The sequence below is a fragment of the Chrysochloris asiatica genome, unplaced genomic scaffold (genome assembly GCF_000296735.1).
Source record: "Chrysochloris asiatica unplaced genomic scaffold, ChrAsi1.0 scaffold00010, whole genome shotgun sequence".
NCBI lineage: Eukaryota > Metazoa > Chordata > Mammalia > Afrosoricida > Chrysochloridae > Chrysochloris > Chrysochloris asiatica.
Genome location: NW_006408528.1, coordinates 16,608,827 through 16,628,876, shown reverse-complemented (window position 1 = coordinate 16,628,876; position 20,050 = coordinate 16,608,827).

Sequence of the window (20,050 nt, the reverse complement as noted above, 5' to 3'; positions counted from 1 at the left end):
GAAGCTGAATAGTGAATAAGGAAGACTGTAGAAGAAGTGATGCATTTGAGTTTTGGTTTTGGAGGAGAATATTGAAAGTAATATGGGCTGCCAAAAGAACCAACAGATTGGAAGTGCAGCCAGAGTGCTCCTTGGAGTCCAGAATAGCCAAACTTCGTCTCTCATACTTCGGATATATTGTCAGGAGGAACCAGTCACTGGAGAAGGATATCATGCTTGGTAAGGTGGAGGGTCAGAGAAAAAGAGGAAGACCCCCAGCAAGATGGATTGGCCAAGTGGCAGCATCAATGGGCTCAAGTGTGGCAATGATAGCGCGGTTGGCCCAGGATTGGGTAGTGTTTCATTCTGTTGTGCTCGATGGCACCTAACAACAACAACAACAACAATAACAACAACCCTGCTGTCCATAAGGTCAGCGGTTCAAATCTACCACCTACTCCTCAAAAACCTTATATAGGGTTGCTATGAGTTAGAACGGACTTTATGGCATTTAACAAACAAACCTTCCCCGAGGAATTCTGCAATTTTGGCATTCTTGTAATTGTTCTAATTTGGTACTATTGAGTTGGTTCTGCTTACAGGGACAGAATGGAACACTGCCTGGTCCTACATCATCTTCAATTGTTGTTACTTTGAGTCCGTTGTTATTGCTACTGTGTCAACTGTCTCATTGAGGGTCTTCCTCTTTTTTCCCCCGACACTCCACTTTGGCAAGCTGTCTATCTCTAGGAACTGGCCCTTCCTGATATGTCAGAGACTTCCTCTTTTTCTCTGACCCTCCACCAAACCAAACGTGATATCCTCCAGTGACTGCTCCCTCCTGACAATATGTCTGAAGTATGAGAGACAAAGATTGGCCATCTTGGCCTTCAAGGAGCACTCTGGCTGATAAGTATGAGAGAAAAAGTCTCATACTTCCTCCAAAACAGATTTCCTTGTTCTTTTTGAAGTTCATGGTATATTATAATAATTTTCAATAATTCAAATACATTGGTTCTTTGATGGTCTTCCTTATTCATTGTCCGTCTTTCAAATGCATATGATGTGGTTGAAAATACAAGGTGCACTTTAGTCCTCAATGTGACATCTTTGCTCTTCAACACAAAGAGTTCTTTTGCAGCTGATTTGCCTGATGTAACATGTTGCTTGATTTCTTTTGACTGCTGCTTCCATGAGTTTTGATTGTGGATCCAAGTAAAATGAAATCTTTGACAACGTCAATCTTGTCCCTGTTTATCATGATGTTATGCATCGTTCAGTTGCGCCGTTTCATTTTCTTTACATTGAGGAGCAATCCTTACTGAAGGCTGTAGTCTTTGATCTTTATCAGTAAGCATATCAGCTCCTCCTGACTTCCAGCAAGCAAGGTTGTGTCATCTGCATATAGCAGGTAGTTGATGAGTCTTCTTCCAATCTTGATGCCATGTTCTTCTTTACATAATCCACCTACCCAGATTATATTTGTTTACGTACAGATTCAATGTTGTTGTTGTTGTCAGGTGCCATCGAGTCGGAACCGACTCATAGTGACCCCATGCACAGCAGAACGAAACAATGTTCGATCCTGGGCCAAACTCACTACCGCTGCCACACTTGAGTCCATCAATGATGCCACCTGGCTGATCCATCTCATTAAGGGTCTTCCTCTTTTTCTCTGACCCTCCACCCTACCCAGCATGACATCCTTCTCCAGCAATTGTTTCCTCCAGACAATATGTCCAAAGTATGAGAGACAAAGCTTAGCCATCTTGGCCTCCAAGGAGCACTCTGGGTGCACTTCTTCCAAAACAGATCTATAAGTGTGTTCAATAAGATTCAAAACAGATTCAATAAGTGTGGTAAAAGGACACAACCCTGACACACACATTTCCTGATTTTAAACCATTCCGCATCCCCTTGTTCTATTCTAATAACTGCTTTTTGGTCTATTTACAGGTTCCTCGTGAACACAATTAAGTTCTCTGGAATACCCATTCTTCACAATGTTATCCACAGTTTGTTAAGATCTACACAGTCAAATGTCTTTGCATAGTCAATAAAGCACAAGTAAACATCTTTCTGGTATTCTCTGCTTACAGCCAAGCTCCATCTGATGTCAGCAATGATATCCCTAGTTCTATGTCTTCTTCTGAATCTGGCTTGAATTTCTGGCAGTTCTCTATGTACTGCTGCAGATGTTTTTGAATTGTCCAGCAAAATTTTACTTGTATGTGATTTTAATGACATTCTTTGATGATTTCTGCTTTCTGTTGGGTCACCTTACTTTAATATGGGCACAAATATGGATATTTTCCAATTGGTTGGCTGGGTAACTGTTTTCCAAATTTCTTGGCATAGATGAGTGAGAGACTGAATGCCTCCAGGGCAGTATAGTGTGTTGAAACATTTCAATTTGTAATCTATTGCTTCCTAGAGCCTTATTTTTCACTAATGCCTTCACTACAGCTTGAATGTCTTCCTCCAGCATCATCGTTCTTGATCATACTGTACCTCTTGAAATGGTTGAACATTAACTGATTTTGTTCTGTTCACTGACTGTGTGTTCCTTCCTTTTACTTTTGAATCTTTCAATATTTTTACAACAGAATTCTTCAATATTGAAACCTGAGGTTTGAATTTTTCCTTCGGTTTTTAAGTTTGAAAAATGTTGAGTGTATTCTTCTCTTTTGGTTTTCTTCTCCAGGTCTGTGCACACTTCATTATAATGCTTGACTTCATCTTTTTGAACTGTCCTTTGTTATTTTCTGTTCAGTTCTTTTACTTCTAGTCACTTTTGCTTCTCTACTTTCATGGGCAAGTTTCAGAATTTCTTCTAACATCCATTTTTATCTTTTCTTTCTTTCCTGTTTTTTTAATAACCTCTTGCTTTCTTCATGTATCTTGTTCTTGATGTCATCCCAGAGCTCTGCTGGTCTTCTGTTATTAATTTCAAATGCATCCTTTTTTTTTTCTTCTTTCTTTCTTGAGATAGTCTCTAAATCCAGGTTGAATTAATCAAGGTCATATTTTGACTCATGTGGATTTGTTTAAATTATCTTCCATTTCACCCTGAACTTGCATACAAGCAATTGATGATCTGTTCCACAGTCAGTTGCTAGCTTTGTTTCAAGGGATGATATTGAGCTTCTCTGTTGTCTCTATTCACAGATGTATTCTATTCAATTTGATTCCAATGTGTTCCATATGGCAAGATCCACGTGTTTATTCACCATTTATGTTGTTGGAAAAAGGTATTTGTAGAAAAAAAAAAGTCATTAGTCTTGCAAAATTCTATCATGCAATCTCCAGCACTGTTTCTATCACCACAGCCATATTTTCCAACTATCAATCCTTCCTCTTTGTTTCTAACTTTCTATTCTAATCTCCAGTAATTATTTGCCTCATTAAGGGACCCAAATTGTGTTCATTTTAAATATGCTTTAAATTTTTGGAACAAAATAAATCTGAAAGTGCAAGATCAGGGCTATAAGATAGATGAAGTAAGTATCCCACCAAAAGTATCATAAGACAGCCACTGGTAACACTGAAGAATGAGCAATTGCATTATTTTGATGGGAAAACATTGGTTGGTACTTTCCTGTCTTTTTTTCAACATTCTTCTTTTAGATTTTCTTTAAAATTTTTCATAATAAACCTCCACTGTTGACCTGTGTCATCCTTTGTGAAAATAAAATTGGACTCCAGATTATCCCTTTGGAGTCCCTAAACACAGTAGTTGGACCAAAGATACATTCTAAAGATAGAATGGACAAGAGTTGATTGTTGTTGTGGTGATTAAGTGCTGTTGAGTCACTTTCAACTGATAGTGACCCTGTATAGGGTTTTGAGGCTGTAAATATTTGTGGAAACAGAAAGCCTCATCTTTCTTTCATGATTGGTGGGCTTGAATCGCAGACCTTGTGGTTGGCAATCCAATGCTTATCTTACACAGCTAAAATGTTCCCAACAGGACTTGCTAATAGACTGGAAAATAGGGGTGAAGGAAATACAGGGACAAGTGATGACCTCAAGGTTCTTGGCAAAGTCCTGGGTGGATATTGATCATCATTTGCAAAATGGGGAGACTCAGAGGAAAGCAAATTTGAGGTTGCTTGTGATGTCCTAGAATTGAGTTCCTTGTCAAATTTCCCATGGGAATTGTAAATGGCGAAGACTTTTCAAGTCAATTCCCCAGCTACTCCAGAGAGCAGATTCCTATAGAAAAAGTTTCACCTTTTCCACAAGCTGAGAAAGTCTGTCTGAAAATGAAGTCTGACTTGAAAGATGGAGATGGGTAGAAAACAAACCGATGACATTCTTTGAACCCCTAGATGCAGCCATGCCTAAAGTCCATCCCACTCTTTAGCATTTTGTATTACCTAAATCTATAACTTCTCCTTTATTTCTTACATTAATATAAGTAAAAATTCTGTTATTGCCTCCAAAAGAGCTCTGAGCAAAATAAGAAATGTAATTCATCAAATAGCATAACAATATAATAGAACTGATGGAATAGCAAACCCTTTAAAAATTGATAACATTTTAAAAATAGTTTACCATCTATTTCCACTTTTTTAAAAAAACGATTTGAGGTATGTCACTATGTGAGGGGATGGATACTACATAGAAATATTATTTCCTAAGGGGGGAAAACACTAAAACTTGGTTACTTCTTCAAAGTGAGATCCTTACCCAAACTTTGCCAGTGACACTGCATACCTCCCTCCCTTCAGGTGGCACCAGAGAAGCAGCAAGCATCCCAGGAAACTGCCTATCTGTAAACCAGAGTCTCATCAGCTGCAACCCTCTGAGGCTTCAGAGTTAGGTCTCAGATCCCACAAGCCACATCCTTGAGGCATACAGCCTCTCCTGACACAGGAAGAGCCGTTCGGCATGTGTTTCTGAGGCACGGCAGGAAAGGAAGAGCAGGGCCAGGTTGGGAGGATTGTTAGCTTAGCCTTATTAATAAAATAGGGTTAATGATTTATTCATAGCTAGGACAATGGGGTTCTGCTCTGGAGGACAGCACAGAGCTGTTACATTAGAGATGAGCAGCTGCTGGGGAAGAGATATGAGTATTCCAAGAAATTGTCTCTGCTATTTCTAGGAGGCTGTGAGCAGATTTATCTGACCAAGTCCAAGCTTGGAGGCAGTTATCTGTATACTGTGAATGTTGTAGGATAAATGCTGACCATGGAACTGTCTGGAAAGATGCTCCTTGCTTTTCCATTTCTCATCTGAGATTTCATCTACTTGCTTTACCCTCCCCTCCTCAATACCTGGAAGATGCCTGAGTTTGTAATTCAAGATGTGTTACCTGGGGAGTATCAGTATAGTACACATCTGAATGTGATCCCCATCAAAGGCAGATCATTCCAGGAAGCAGAGGAGAGAAATCACATTTCGTTTTTTCTGATGCTAGGCTAAAATAGACTTATTTTAAGGTTAAATCCTTTAAAATCATATTTCTTCTCTCCTTAATGGATAGCATAGTTTTTTAAATAGTTAGGTGGTGGTGGTGGTGGTGGTGGTGGTGGTGGTATGCTGTGGAGTCAGTTCCAACTCACAGCAATACTGTATAGGGCTTATGAGGCTGGAGCAGAAAGTCTCATTTTTCTACGGCAGAACACCTGGGAGATTCCAACTGCTGACCTTGTGGTTAGTAGCCTGGCTTGTAACCCACTACACTACCAGGGCTCCTTGTAAATCCCTGGGAAAGATGCGTAAAAATACTAATTACTGTCACTCTTATTAAGGATGGGGTAGATTTTTTGTTAGTTGATGATTAGATGGCTAGTTGGTGTGTGGGTCAGAGGACAAGGTTATTCAGGATTTGACAATCTTCAGAAAAACAAAATTAAGAGTACTCATTTTATCAATCAAGCAAACCAGCCTCCACTGGGATAGACAAAAATCAGATTTATTTATTGCCATTGTTGCTGTTTTTTGCTTGATTGCCCCACATCTGAAGCTTCCTGGCCTCCCTTGTGACTTCAGGAAATTTAGATCAAATGTCAGAGAGGAGAGCTGAGCTTTTCCTCCTCACCCTTTGGTGCCTGACTGGAGGGGAGAATTCAAAGCCATCAGAGGATTGAAGAGGATCTCATTGTTGGTGTATATGTTTTCACATAACCTTCCTGAGGGACTCCTCTCCCCTCTGCTCAGCCTCCCTGAAAGAGAGCAAATGTCTCAAAGCATTCCCACCTTTACTAATTTTTAATGTCTTTACCAAGCTGAGTCTTGCCCACTGGAAAATAAAAATCTATGCTCATTGAAATAACTGGGGTGGAGGGAGGACCCTTTAACACACTACGCTGCAGGTTAATGAACTGCAATGTCAGTTTGAACTACAAGGTTGGTGGTTCAAGCTCACCAGCGGCTTCTCAGGAACCCTACACAGGGTTACTGTGAATCGGAACTGACTTGACAGCACTTAACAAGAACAACAACAGTAGTACTTTTAACTTCCTCTACAACTATCAGCAGGAACCAAGGAAAATAGCTTCTGCCCCATCTATTGCTGTTGTTAAATGCAGTCGAGTTGGTTCCAACTGACAGAGACCCTGTATAGGGTTTCCAAGGAGCAGCTAGTTGGTTTGAACTGCCGACCTTGTAGTTCGTAGTTGCATGCTGATCCCACAGCACTACAGCAGGAGTCCATGCCTTATATAATTAGCATTAAAAATGTCTTGGGGGAAATGATCACATTGGAAATCAGAATCTGTTTAAGGATCATTCTCAAAATTCAGAGTCTTCTAACAAAAGAATCAAAGAATTTATATCAGTCAGGTCCTTCTCTGCAATCTCTTCAACTCCAGCCTCCACCTTGCCCATTGCTTTTCCTTTCTCTGCTCACTGCCTAGTTCCCACCCCAAATCACTCATAAGGGCCTAAACAGGATCCAGGAATGTAACCCTGGGATTTGGTTTCCCAGGCCATCAGGAGATAACACTGCCTATCAGCCAAGAAATAAAGCTTCCTGACTGCAGTAGCAGAAATTACAGCTAATTATACACTCTAAGCTTCCTGCAAAAGATCTGTATTTTAGGCTGCTGGGTTGGCTTTCTCCCTTGGCTGTATTTAAAGGTTAGTATCTGACCTGTTTCCTGGTTTAATGGAATAGTTTAAATACTACAAATCATTACTTGATTCTAATGAATCCTATCTCCCCTGGCACCTCACAAAATCTTGATCGTGCCAGAGGAAATTGTTGGAAGAAATGGAGGAGCTGTCTCCAGGATAAAAAACAGAAGAAGATGCCACAGGGTGGTAGGTTTCAGGATCCCCACTTCTTGGGTGGTTGAAAGGATTTGGCCCTCACACTCAACCGAGTACCTGAGGCATGTAGCTAACCAGCATGAACTCCCTCTCCCCCGCCTTGCCTGATTGTTCGCTTGGCTTAATTGTCAGCTCCTGCTAAGAGCAGGTAACATCTCATTTTCCCACAGATCCTGGAAGTGTTGAGCATGTGGTTCCATAAAAAATGCTTGTGCTCAAAGTTGAGTAGCTGAGTGAACAGCGTTTCCGTGCTGGGGGCCGCATGTTGGACCTGAACCCCATGTATACACAGAGACATCTTGTTAAATGCATTTTCAATTCCTCAACACTTTCTCTTTGTGCAATTGTGTGGGCAGATATCCTCATTCAGCTTGATTATCGACATGTACTGCCATATGTAAACTATTAAAGGAAAGGGAGCCACCCAAACACATGTATGTTGTAATTGTTACGTGCTGTTGACTAGACTCCAACTCATAACCACCCTGTATAGAGTTTCTGAGGAGCAGTTGGTGGGTTTGAACTGCTGGTCTTGTGGTTTGCAGTCCAGTGTTAATTCCACAGCACCACACCAGGAATCCTACAATACATGTACACCAGAAATCAAATTCAAGGCATAGAATGAAGAGCACAGGAAAGCCCTTCTGTCTCCCAGGAGCTAGAGGACATTAAAGTGCCTTGATTCCAGCCCAGGAAAGAGACGCAGGTAAGACTACAGACAGGTCTACCGGCCTCTACAGTTGAACTGTGGATTTCCATGTCTTTAGCTATTTGACTAAACTACCAATGTGGAACGTAAAAACATCCAACCAAGTGTACCAATGATTTGTTTATGTGGTATCAAATGTACTGATTTGAAAACAAGCTGAGTAACCTTTGAAGTCTCAACAATGGGTTGCATTTATTTAACATGGAATTTTATTTCAGTCTATCTGAGCTATAGATAACAGCACATCTGAAATAGTGGATAATCCATAATTTTACAAAGGATGAGGCTTGCCAGTGTATAGCTTTTAGCTGCTGAAGCAACATGATTCAAAGGCTATTTCAGTCCACAACCCATTCAAAAATCTCTTATAGTGACCTGCCAGCTAACTCCCCCTTAAAAGTCATTAATTTTTTTCCTTAGAAGATTCTCCATTAAAACTGCAAGAGCCCCACGAAAGGTAAATTCACCTTTGGAAGGGTACATTTTTCAGATTGTTTTAAAAGAGATAATTATCTGAGAACAAGGGCCTCAGGGAAATGGACTCAGTATCTACAATTCCTCCCCACCCCCTACCCCAGCAGAGAGGAGATGGTAAATGTGGAAATTCCAATGGGGCTGAAAAAACTCCACAGCAAGATTGATCAGCTTTATAACATGAATTGGATACTATCAGATATCCAAATAGAGAGGCAGAAAAGTTAAGATTCAATTGTTTTTGTTTTTTCCTAGAATACTACAAGAGTAGAATTAGTTTGGAATCTATAATAGTTAAGGTTTACACTTTTAAGGGGGACAAACTATGTCAACAGAAATCTTGGAGTCACTTTCTCTTAGGAAAGTTAAGTGAATCCAAATCTCAACTAGGGAGAGATTCAAGGCTAGATACAATAAAAGCAAAAGCCAATTGACAAGGTAGATCACATCTCAAAGGAGGAGTATCATGAAACTTGGTTCTTTTTTTCCTCCAGAGCAGAGGAGAGCAAAGGGCACCAGGGACCCCTCAGTTGATTTTTCCATGGAGGAAAGCAAAATGTCTTACAACTGGTTTTAAAAGGAGACACATCTGATGGGTATTTCAGGAGCTCCATAGGTAATATCATAAAAAGGTTTTAATTTAATGTCTTCTTCAGCAAGGTAGTTGATCACATTCAGTAGAGATAGAGAAGCAAAAAGAATGGCAAGTCATTCTGGGGTAAGAAGAGACTGGGAAAATTCAGCCTTGCCAAATATTTACTAATGCTTATATAAACCTCAATTAGCTATTTTTAAATGCTAAGTCTCTGCTGAAGAGAAGCAGCGTTTGGAAGTGCATCTTGGAAGTTAGTGTCAGTTGTTTTGCTGCCTTGTTGATGAAGTAATTGAAGTATATATTACAGAAACAGAAAAGGAAATGTGACTTCTTCAGGGACCCATTAATTTCTTAAGGATCAAGTGTTTGAAAGTTCAAAGTCTTTGTTGAAGCTTATTTTAAATTTGAAATTTCCATTGCCGAGGGATTGATTATCATTCTTATATTAGCTTTGTCAAACACCAAGTTGTTCTTAGTTCTTTCAAAGTTTTGCGACACTTAACTGTTTTCAGAGCATTAAAAACAACAACAAAAAAAAAAAGTGAAAAAAGAGCAGGCTGTCTTACAAGTTCTCCCAAGGACAGATTTGCTTTCCCTTTACAAGAACAGCAAGAAGTAAATTTCTAAAACCTAAAAAAGAGCAATTCCCACTTTCCCCATCATTGGAATCTTGAAAGTCATTTACACAAATTAGATACAGCACCTCCTCATTCAAACATTTTCCCATATTAGTTTGTGTTTGGTTATGTTTTGACTCTAAAACATCAACTTTTATGAGTGCCTTAGTGCATTTGAAACATAGTGCTATTGTTTAGGGATGCCTCGATAAGATTATTTGAGCATTTTCTGTTTTGCTGCCCCAGAGGACTATACATAGTTCTTTTTATAGCTCTCTTCTGTCTTTCTCTGATCACTGTTTAAGACGTCCTCATAAACAACACCCGTCGAAAGTGAGTCAAGATGTCCCAAGCACTAGTTTTTATTTGTGTTGTCCCAAGAGTGAACTCGTTAGTTCAAGATGTCAGACAGCAGCATTTCCGACTCCTTAGAAATGCGGCCAAAAGAAAACTGTCATTTCATATAAAGGCAACAACAGGAACTATGTCATTAAAAAATCAGAATGAAGATGGCACTGCCACCCACCCTGATGAAGTGGTGTTAGAGGATTACGAGGCCACAGTCGAAACGGAAGCCTTGGGACCCGAGGCTTTGTCACAGGAAATAAATAATGAGATTGCTAACGCTCTAAAAGTGTTCAGTAAATACCATTTTTTGTTACAGTAGTTTGCACACCTGATGCATGGTGTTGAGAGGATGAAGCCAAGTCAGCAGGGGCTGCTTCCGGTCTGCTACTCCTTTGGGGTTGTTGCCAAGTACATGGGTGGACGGGCAGTAGACTCAGAGCTCGGAGTGTGAGCACTGCCAACCCACATCTATAGCCGCATCCTGGTTCCTCACAGCACTGAGGATTCCCTGATCTGGGCTAAGGAGACACACACCCTCCCCACTAATGTGGAAGAGATCATCTCTAGAAATGTGACTCACATTTTTTTTTTTTTTTAATGCCATTTCTATTTGTACTCAACTTTAAGATCTAGGGACTATCATAAACAATGGAATGTGGAAATCATCGGACAATCTCTTTGATATCCCATGCAAGTAAAGTTTTGCTAAAGGTAATACAGAAACAGCTACAATCATACATTGACAGAGAACTTCCAGAGGTTCAAGCTGGACCCAGAAGAGGACGTGGAACAAGGGATATCATTGCTGATATCCAATGTATCTTAACTGAAAGAAGAGCATATCAGAAGGATGTTTACCTATGCTTTATTTACTACATACTACACAAAGGCTTTCAATTGTGTGGATCATGACAAGCTATGGATAATATTGTGAAGTATGTATATTCCGAAACACTTAATTGTGCTCATGAGGAATCTGTACCTGGACCAAGGAGCAGTTGTTCGAACAGAACATGGGAGCACTGAATGTTTTAAAATTAAGAAAGGTGTACAGCAGGGTTGTATTCTTTCACCACATGTATTGAAACTGCATGCTGATCAAGTAATCTTAGAATCTGGGTTCTATGAAGAAAAATGTGGCATTAGGATTGGAGAAAGACTCATTAACAACCTGTGATACGAGGATGATAAAACCATGCTTGCTGAAACTGAAGAGGACTTAAAATATTTACTGATGACGATCAAAGAGCACAGCCTTCAGTATGGATTACATCTCAACGCAAGGAAAACAAAAATCCTCATCACTGGACCAATAAACAACATTCTTATCAATGGAGAAAACAATGAAGTTGTCTAGGACTTCATTCTTCTTGAATCAACTATCAACACTCACAAAAGCAGCAGTCAAGAAATCAAATGGCGTATTGCATTAGGCCAATCTGCTGCACAAGACGTTTTTAAAGTGTTGAAGAGCAAAGATGTCAGGTTGAGGACTAAGGTGTGCCTGACCTAAGCCTGACCACATATGCATGTGAAAGGTGGACAGTGAATAAGGAAGACCGTAGAAGAATTGATGCTTTTGAGTTATAGTGTTGGAGGAGAATATTGAAAGTGCCATGGGCTGCCAAAAGAACCAATAGATCCATTTTGGAAGAAGTGCAGCTCCTTGGAGGCCAAGATGGCCAAACTTCGTCTCTCATACTTTGGACACATATTGTCAGAAGGATCCAGTTGCTAGAGAAGGATATCATGTTTAATAAGGTGGAGGGTCGTAGAAAAAAAAGGAAGACCCGCCAGCGAGATGGATTGGCCAAGTGGCAGCATCAATGGACTCAAGCGTGGCAACAGTAATGAGGTTGGACCAGGATCGGGCAGTGTTTCTTTCTGCTGTGCATACGGTTGCTATGGATTGGTACCAACTCAATGGCACCTAACAACAACAAAAATTGTAAATATCAAGAAGCTCTGGTGACAAAACAGGTAAGCTTTTGGCTGCTAACTTAGAGATTGGCAATTCAAATCTACCCAAAGGCTCTTCAGAAAAAGATTACAGCCCAGAAAACCCTGTGGGGCAGTTCTACTTTATCACATAGGTTCACTGTGAATCAGAATCAACTTGGCAGCATGCAACAGTAGCATCGCTGTGAATAGATCTAGAAGACAGAGTTTGGTAAAGGAAGTGGATTCTGAATACCTTCCCCAGTACCTCTCATAGTGGTATACTCTAGGCCTCATTCTAGTTCCAAATCTTTGTCTCAGCCTTCAGTCCCTTGGGTGGTACAAATGGTTACCATGCTCACCTACTAATCAAAAGGCTGGAGGTTCAGTTCACCCAGAGACATCTCAAAAGGCATCTCTAGCGATCTATTGCTGGAGCTCAGCCATTGAAAACTCTGTGGACTATAGTTCTACTTGCATACATATTGGGTCACCATGAGTTGGAGTTGACTTGATGCCAACTGTTCTTGCTTGTTTTCTTTTTACATCTCCAGTAAACACCTCTCCCCCTTTGACAAAACAAACAAACAACAACAATGGCTTTGAGTCCATTCCAATTCATAACTACCCTATAGAACACAACAGAATTGCCCCATAGGCTTTCAGAGGCTTTAATCTTTACAGAAACCGATTGCCACAGAGCAGCTGGTGAGTTAGAACTGCTGACATTAGCAGCAGTTAGTTAGCAGCTGAGTGGTTAAATCTCCAGTCATGTGCATATTAACCAGCTCTCTACTCCTTGCCTGAAAATAGAAAATTGTGAAAGCAAGTATACTCTGTATGCGTGCTTTGGTAGAGAGGATGTGTCAAGAAGAGGTAAAGCCAGTGATCATTGTTGTGAAGTGCCATGGAGTCAATTCCGACTCACACCCAACCTGTATGGGTTTTCTGAAGAGGGGCTGGTGTCGTTGAACCACTGACCTTGTGGTTAGCAGTCCCGTAGTCCAATATGTGGACTCTAAAGCCTAAGATTTATGAGAAGTAGTTTTTTTTAAATTTTTTTTATCACATTAGGATTGGTACCTATTCACTTTTGTGTACCAAGTACCATAGGCCCTGCAGATGTACCCTTAATAAAGGCAATGAATGATGACGATGTGAACTGGAGAAGATGGGAGAATGTGAGGTGGAAGCACAAAACCAGAGGCTACAATTTCATCAATGCTTAAAAATATCCCCAGTGGGTGGCTGGTGTGCAGGATGGAGAAACACTTAAGGGGCCTGGACTTGGGCAGCACAGTCAAGCTAGCCACCCTCTCCTGAGCATCACATTCAGGTTTGAGAGAGGAGGCTAAGCAGGCCTCTTCCGGGCGGGATGCAAAGGTGCTGAGTTTTTGCATCTTTCTTACAAACTTCCTAGGCCAGTTTCCTAGATCACTTGGTACTGTCCCATTGGCATTCTCTACTTTAAGGAGCCTTCTCTGTGAGGAGCTGCAGGGCTTTCATAGACAGAGAGTTGATGAGAGGCCTCTGCTCTGTGATTTATTGGAAGGGAGTTCAGTCTGAGGACAGATGTCCGCACTGGGGTCTGTCATTTTCCTTCCCCTTCTTCCTTAAATATTCAGGTATCGGTCTGGTTCTCCTCCCAGGGTCAGGCGTTGACCTCAGGGTACACAGAGGAGGAAGTGGGCCCTGCCAGGAGCTGGGAGGTAGGTCAGATTATCACTATTTGATAGATAAGGAAACAGGCTCGGAGATGTTAAGTGACTCAGAACCAGGTCATCCTAAATAATTTTATTAGATATTCATTCAATTTGAGACTACAAAGGCCTAAAGAGACCTCGATGGGTTTCAAATCTATATCTCCTTCTTCAGGGGAGGACACACAGACCCACACACACTTAAGATACTTACTCTCCTCTTCATTATTGTTGTTGTTAAGTGCTGTTGAGTCAGTTCCTACTCATAGCAACTCTGTATAGGATTTCCAAGAAGCGTCTGGTGAGTTTGAGTCACTGACTTTGAGGTTCAAACCAGCCTCGCCGTCGAGTGCTTATCCTATAGAACCACAATAGGACTCTTCTTCATTGTTGTTGTTAGGAGGTTGGGTAGGTTCTGACTCATAGCAAACCTGTATAGGGTTTCCAAGGAGTACCAAGTGAGTTTGAACCACCAACCTTGCAGTTCAAACTGACCTTGTGGTCCAGTGCTTATTCTATAGCACCACACCAGAACATTAGAGGGTGGAAAACAAGTCTGGTCACACTCTGCCACCAGAGCCATGTTAGTGTTGTGACTTTACCAATGCAACCTCACCCATCTTCTAGGCCTGGCTCTATCTTTCAATAACATCTCACACAACTGAATGATGATGAGGAGGAGGAGGAGGAAGAGCACGACATTAGCAATAACAACTACCACTTCTATTATTAATACTACCATGTGGACCAATACAGAGTTCATTTTATCTGAGTATCACCTTTTACCCAACAGGGATTTTGACCACTGTTGTATAGAAATAGAGAGCATGAGCTTTTGAGTCAAATAAACCTGAATTTGAATCATTATCATCTCTTATAAACTAGAAAGTGAGGCTACTAAAGTTTATTTGCTCAACATTATAGGCCTAGTAGTGGAGTCCTGGTGTGGTGCTGTGGGATAAAGCACTGGACAGCATGGTGAGTTTGAACTTCAAGCTTAGCGGTTGGCCGCACCAACGGCCCCTTGGAAACCCTATACAGGGTCACTATGAGTTGGAACTGACTCACGGCACTTAACAGCAACAACATATACTTAGTAAGTAGAAGAACCTAGCTGAAATGTCATCTTTTTCAGTCTTACTCTGGAACTTACACTTATTTTAATATGAGATGCTTTCTATCCACAACAATCTTAGCATTTATTGATAATAATGTGGACAAATTGTTACCTATTTGCTGTGTGTCAGAAACTATACATACATTAATTATTTTCAATTATTATTTGAAAGTACCTTCATCTTAAAGAAGAGGGAAGAAGGTCTAGAGAGATTTAATAACATTCCCAAGGTTTCATAGCTACAAAGTAGTAGAATTCAGACTAAATATCAGGATGATTTGATTCCAAAGCCCATATTCTTGACTACTCTGTGAAAAGAAAGCAGGGAAAGACAAATGGCTTGGTGCCATATTCCAGAATTTCTTTCATCATTGGGTAGAAATCTACATTGCTACCTTTTTGGATAGAGAATAACTGAGTTCCCAGTTCAGAAGCCTAGGTTAGCAACACAGGTGAAAAAAACATACACATGTGCAGGACTTCCTATGTTAACACATTGGAATGAAAAGGGACCATTGAAATCATGAAGCCCACTTTTAGTGATTAACCAAAATGTCAGTGGTTCTAATGCACCCAGTAGTTCAGAGGGTGGAAAGAGCCAGAGATTTTTGTTCATTATAATCTTTATAAACTCTATGTTGTTGTTGTTAGGTGCCATCAACTCATAGCAACCTTATGCACAGCAGAATGAAACACTGCCCAATCATGGGCCAACCTTACTATTGTTGCCACTCTTGAGCCCATTGATACTGCCACTTGGCCAATCCATCTCTCTGGGAGTCTTCCTTTTTTTCTCTGACCCTCCACTTTACCAAACATGATATCCTTCCCCAGCGACTGGTCCCTCCTGACAATATGGCCGAATTATGAGAGATGAAGCTTGGCCATCTTGGCCTCCAAGGAGCACTCTGGCTGCACTTCTTCCAAAACGGATCTGTTGGTTCTATGGGCAGCCCATGGCACTTTCGGTATTCTCCTCCAACACCACAGCTCACAAGCACCAATTCTTCTACGGTCCTCCTATTTACTGTCAAACTTTCACATGCATATGAGGTTATTAAAAATACCATAGCTTGGATCAGGGGCACCTTAGACCTCAAGCTGACGTCTTTGCTCTTCAACACTTTAAAAAGGTCTTTTGAAGTAGATTCACCTAATGCAATACGTCGTTTGATTTCTTGACTGCTGCTTTCATGAATGTTGATAGTTGATCCAAAAAGAATGAAGTCTTTGACAATTTCAGTCTTTTCTCTGTTGACAAGAATGTTGTTTATTGGTCCAATGGTGAAGATTTTTTTTTTCTTTACATTGAGATGCAATCCATACTAAAGGCTGTGATCTTTGATACACATCAGTAAATATTTTAAGTCCTCTTCAGTTTCAGCAAGCCTGGTTGTATCATCTGTATATCACAGGTTGTTATTGAGTCTTCCGCCAATCCTAATGCCATGTTTTTCTCCTTATAACCCAGCTTCTCAGATAATTTGCTCAGCATACAGGTTGAATAAGTATGGTGAAAGAATACAACCCTGTCATATGCTTTTTTTAAAAATGTTTTATTTTGAATTATGTAATAGTTTACATGAGAGAACATTAGCTTTACATTCATCCTATCGTATATTGTTTCATTACCATGGTTACAATCCCCTCCATGCATCATCAACCAACCAAAGGGTATACCCTGCAAGCCTGTCCCCCGGCCGTCAGCACACAGCCCCTCTATCCTCTTTGGGTCTTAAGTCCCCAGCCTCTCCATCTTTCCATGTCACAGTCTCTGCTTCCATCTTTGGCGTCACTGCTTCTCTGGGTGGGGTTCCGCTCTCTGTTCTTCTCACTTGATGGTTCCAGGGACCTCCGATCCTAGACTGCAAAATTAGTCATTCCCCTCCTTTTGCTACAAAATGTCTACTGTCCAACCCTCACAATCAATCCTGATAACAATTATTCATACTGTATCACTAGAGACCTATCTGTATCACTAGAGACCTATCTGCATCTCCTTTCATCAGCACCGCCTAGACAGATTGGATACTACTCAGTGGACATTCTACCTTTCTCCACGCCCTCTGGATCTAGGCTTCCTCTTGAAGCTTGTAAGCCAGTCACTTCTTGCCTCTGTATCCTACCCCCATTTTGGGTAGCCAATGCTACTCATTAGCCATCACAGTATGATAAAGTGACAGGTGGTTATAAACTCTATAGGATAACTATATCTGTCACATGTGTTTGATACAAGTCAGAGTCTACTTGCTGGCACTCAACAACAATAATCCAACCTATTTTTTAGTTTAGAAAGTTGATGTTTACCTATCCTGTCAGATGAGATAAATCTCATGCCTGCATATGTGAGTTCCAGCTTGGTTTTCCCCAAATACTTGGTTTCTCCAAGTCTTTTCTTCCTCAGAGTTGCTGGGTTGGTTCTAACCACTAAACTTTCAGTTAACAGTCAAGCCCTTAACCACTCATGGCAGACCAGATGATTTCAAAGGCCACTCTTCATTAGAATGCTTTATGACGTCTGCATAAGTGTCTATCTGTTTCACCTACACTGCTCGCCATTTCAATAGGTACCATATGATCAAGAGCTGGTGATGTACAAGAAAGAAGTCCAGGCTGAACTGAAGGCATTGGTGGAAAACATGGGTTCCGGAATTTATGGACTACAAATTGAAATGTTTCAACAAACTGATGCAGTGCTGGTGGTGCTTCCTCATGTGTCCCAAGACATTTGGAAGATAATAATTACCTGCGTGTCTTGGAAGAGATAGCCATATTGGTGCCCATTCCAAATAAAGTGACCCAGAAGAATGCAGAAATCTATGAACACTATCATTAATATCGCATGCAAGTACAATTTTGCTGAAGATAATTCAAATACAATTGCAACAGGGCTTGACAGGGAGCTGTCAGAAATTTAAGCTGAATTGAAAAGAGGATGTGGGAGGAGGAATGTCACTGCTGACATCAGAGGACATAGCTGAAAGCAGAGGATATCAGAAAGATGTTTCCTGTGATTTACTAACTATGCAAAGGCATTAGACTGTGTGGATCATAACAAACTTCACAAAGTATTGTGAAGATTGGGTATTTCAGAATACTTATTTGTGTTCATGAGAAACTATACATAGACCAAGAGGCAGTCATTAGAACAGATCAAAGGGATACTGAATGCTTTAAAATCAGAAAAGGTGTGTGCCAGGGTTGTATTCTTTCACCAATCTGTATGCTGAGCAAATAATTAGAGAAGCTAGATTATATAACGAAGAATGTGGCATCAGGATTGGGGGAGGACTCATTAACAACCGTTGATATGCAAAAGGCACAACTTTGCTTGTTAGAAGCAAAAACAATTGGAATTACTTACTGATGAAGATCAAAGACTATAACCTTCAGTGTGGCTTGCATCTAAATGTAAAGAAACAAAAATCTTGACTACTGTACCAATAAATAGCTTCATGATAAATGAAGAAAAGATTGAAATTGTTGAAGACTTCATGTTGCTTGCACCCATAATAAATGCTCCTGGAAGTAGCAGTCAAGAAATCAAATGACATATTGCATTAAGCAAATCTGTTGTGAAAATATCTCTTTTGGCAGTAAAGAGCAAGAATATCATTTTGAAGACTAGGGTGTGTCTTCACAAAATCATGGTTTTTCAATCACCACATATGCATGTGAAAGCTGGACATTGAGCAAAGAAGACTGTAGAAGAATCAGTGCATTTGAATTATGATGGTGTTGGTAGTTATTTGCCACAGAGTCGGTTTCAAAGACTGTAAATCTTTATGGGAGCAGAAGGTCTCATCTTTCTCCCACAGAAGAGCTGGTAGTTTTGAACTGCTAATCTTGAGGTTTGCAGCCCAATTTGTAACCACCAAAATTACCATCGACGGTCAGAAGAATAAACAAATCTGTCTTGGAAGAAGTACAGCCAAAATGCTCCTTAGAAGCAAGATATCATCTCTTGTACTTTGGACATGTTGTCAGGAAGACTAGTCCCTGGAGGAGAATATCATTCTTGGTAAAATAGAGCATCAGTGAAAAAGAGGAAGACCCCTAAGGAGATGGATTGACATGGTGGCAGCAACAAGGGGCTCAAACATAACAATTGTGAGGATGGCTCAGGACCAGGCAATGTCTTATTCTGTTGTGTATAGCATAGCTATGAGTCAGCACCAACTCAAAGAAACCTAATAGCAACAACAACAACAACAAAATTGTAATATTTATATAGACACCAAACCCACTACAATTGTGTTGATTATGGCCTACAGTAACCCTACAAATCTTTACTGGCTCAGACAACCTTCTCATTCTCCCATGGAACAGCTGGTGGGCTTGAATTGCCAGCCTTTCAGTTAGTAACCCAATGCTTATCCTATAGCACCATGTATGTCTGAGGGAACTTCAAAAAGTTCCCGGAAAAATACAATGAAAAGATAATGGAAACATTTTGACATCCCACAAACATTTTGACATCCCCACCACTGGACCAATAAATAACCTCAAGATAAATGGAGAAAAGATTGAGGTTGTTCAAGACTTTATTTTGCTCAGATCAGCCATCAACACTCATGTAAGCAGCAGTCAAGAACTCAAACAATGTATTGCACTAGGCAAATCTGCTGCACAAGACTTGGTTAAGAAGTTGAAGAACAAAGATGTCAGCTTGAGGACTAAGGTGCACCAGCCCCAAGCCATGGTATTTTCAAGAGCCTCATATGCATGTGAAAGTTAGACAATGAATAAAGACTGTAGAAGAATTGATGCATTATAGTTATGGTGTTGGAGAAGAATATTAAAAATACCGTGGACTGATGCATCCAGCTGATGTGAAGTGAGGGGAGACGCATATAGTACCCATTTTGACCTATCCTTGATGGCTTGATAATCAGAACTCGACTAGAGGAAGATTAACCCTCCTCCTCCCCCCCAAAAATCCCACAATTTTTGATAAAGGAAACTAGAGTAAATTGCTACAATTTGATGAACCTAAGCTATACTCCTGGAGGTAGTAACTCTAAATATCAACAGAGAGGGAAAGAGTCTTCACATCAAGTATCAATGCTATCCCCTCTGTACACAGGGTAGACAGGGACGGGCAACTTAGATATTGGCTACCTAAAATGAGGGGGCAATGGAGGCATGAAGAGAGTGACTAAGAGCTGGAGGACAGGAGACAGACTTGCAGAAGGTGCCCTTTTGTGGTGTAAATTATTATATATGTCTGAGTGTTTTAAAATAAATAAAGAGCTAAAGTGAATAGAGAGAAATACTGTTATCTGATGGTAAATG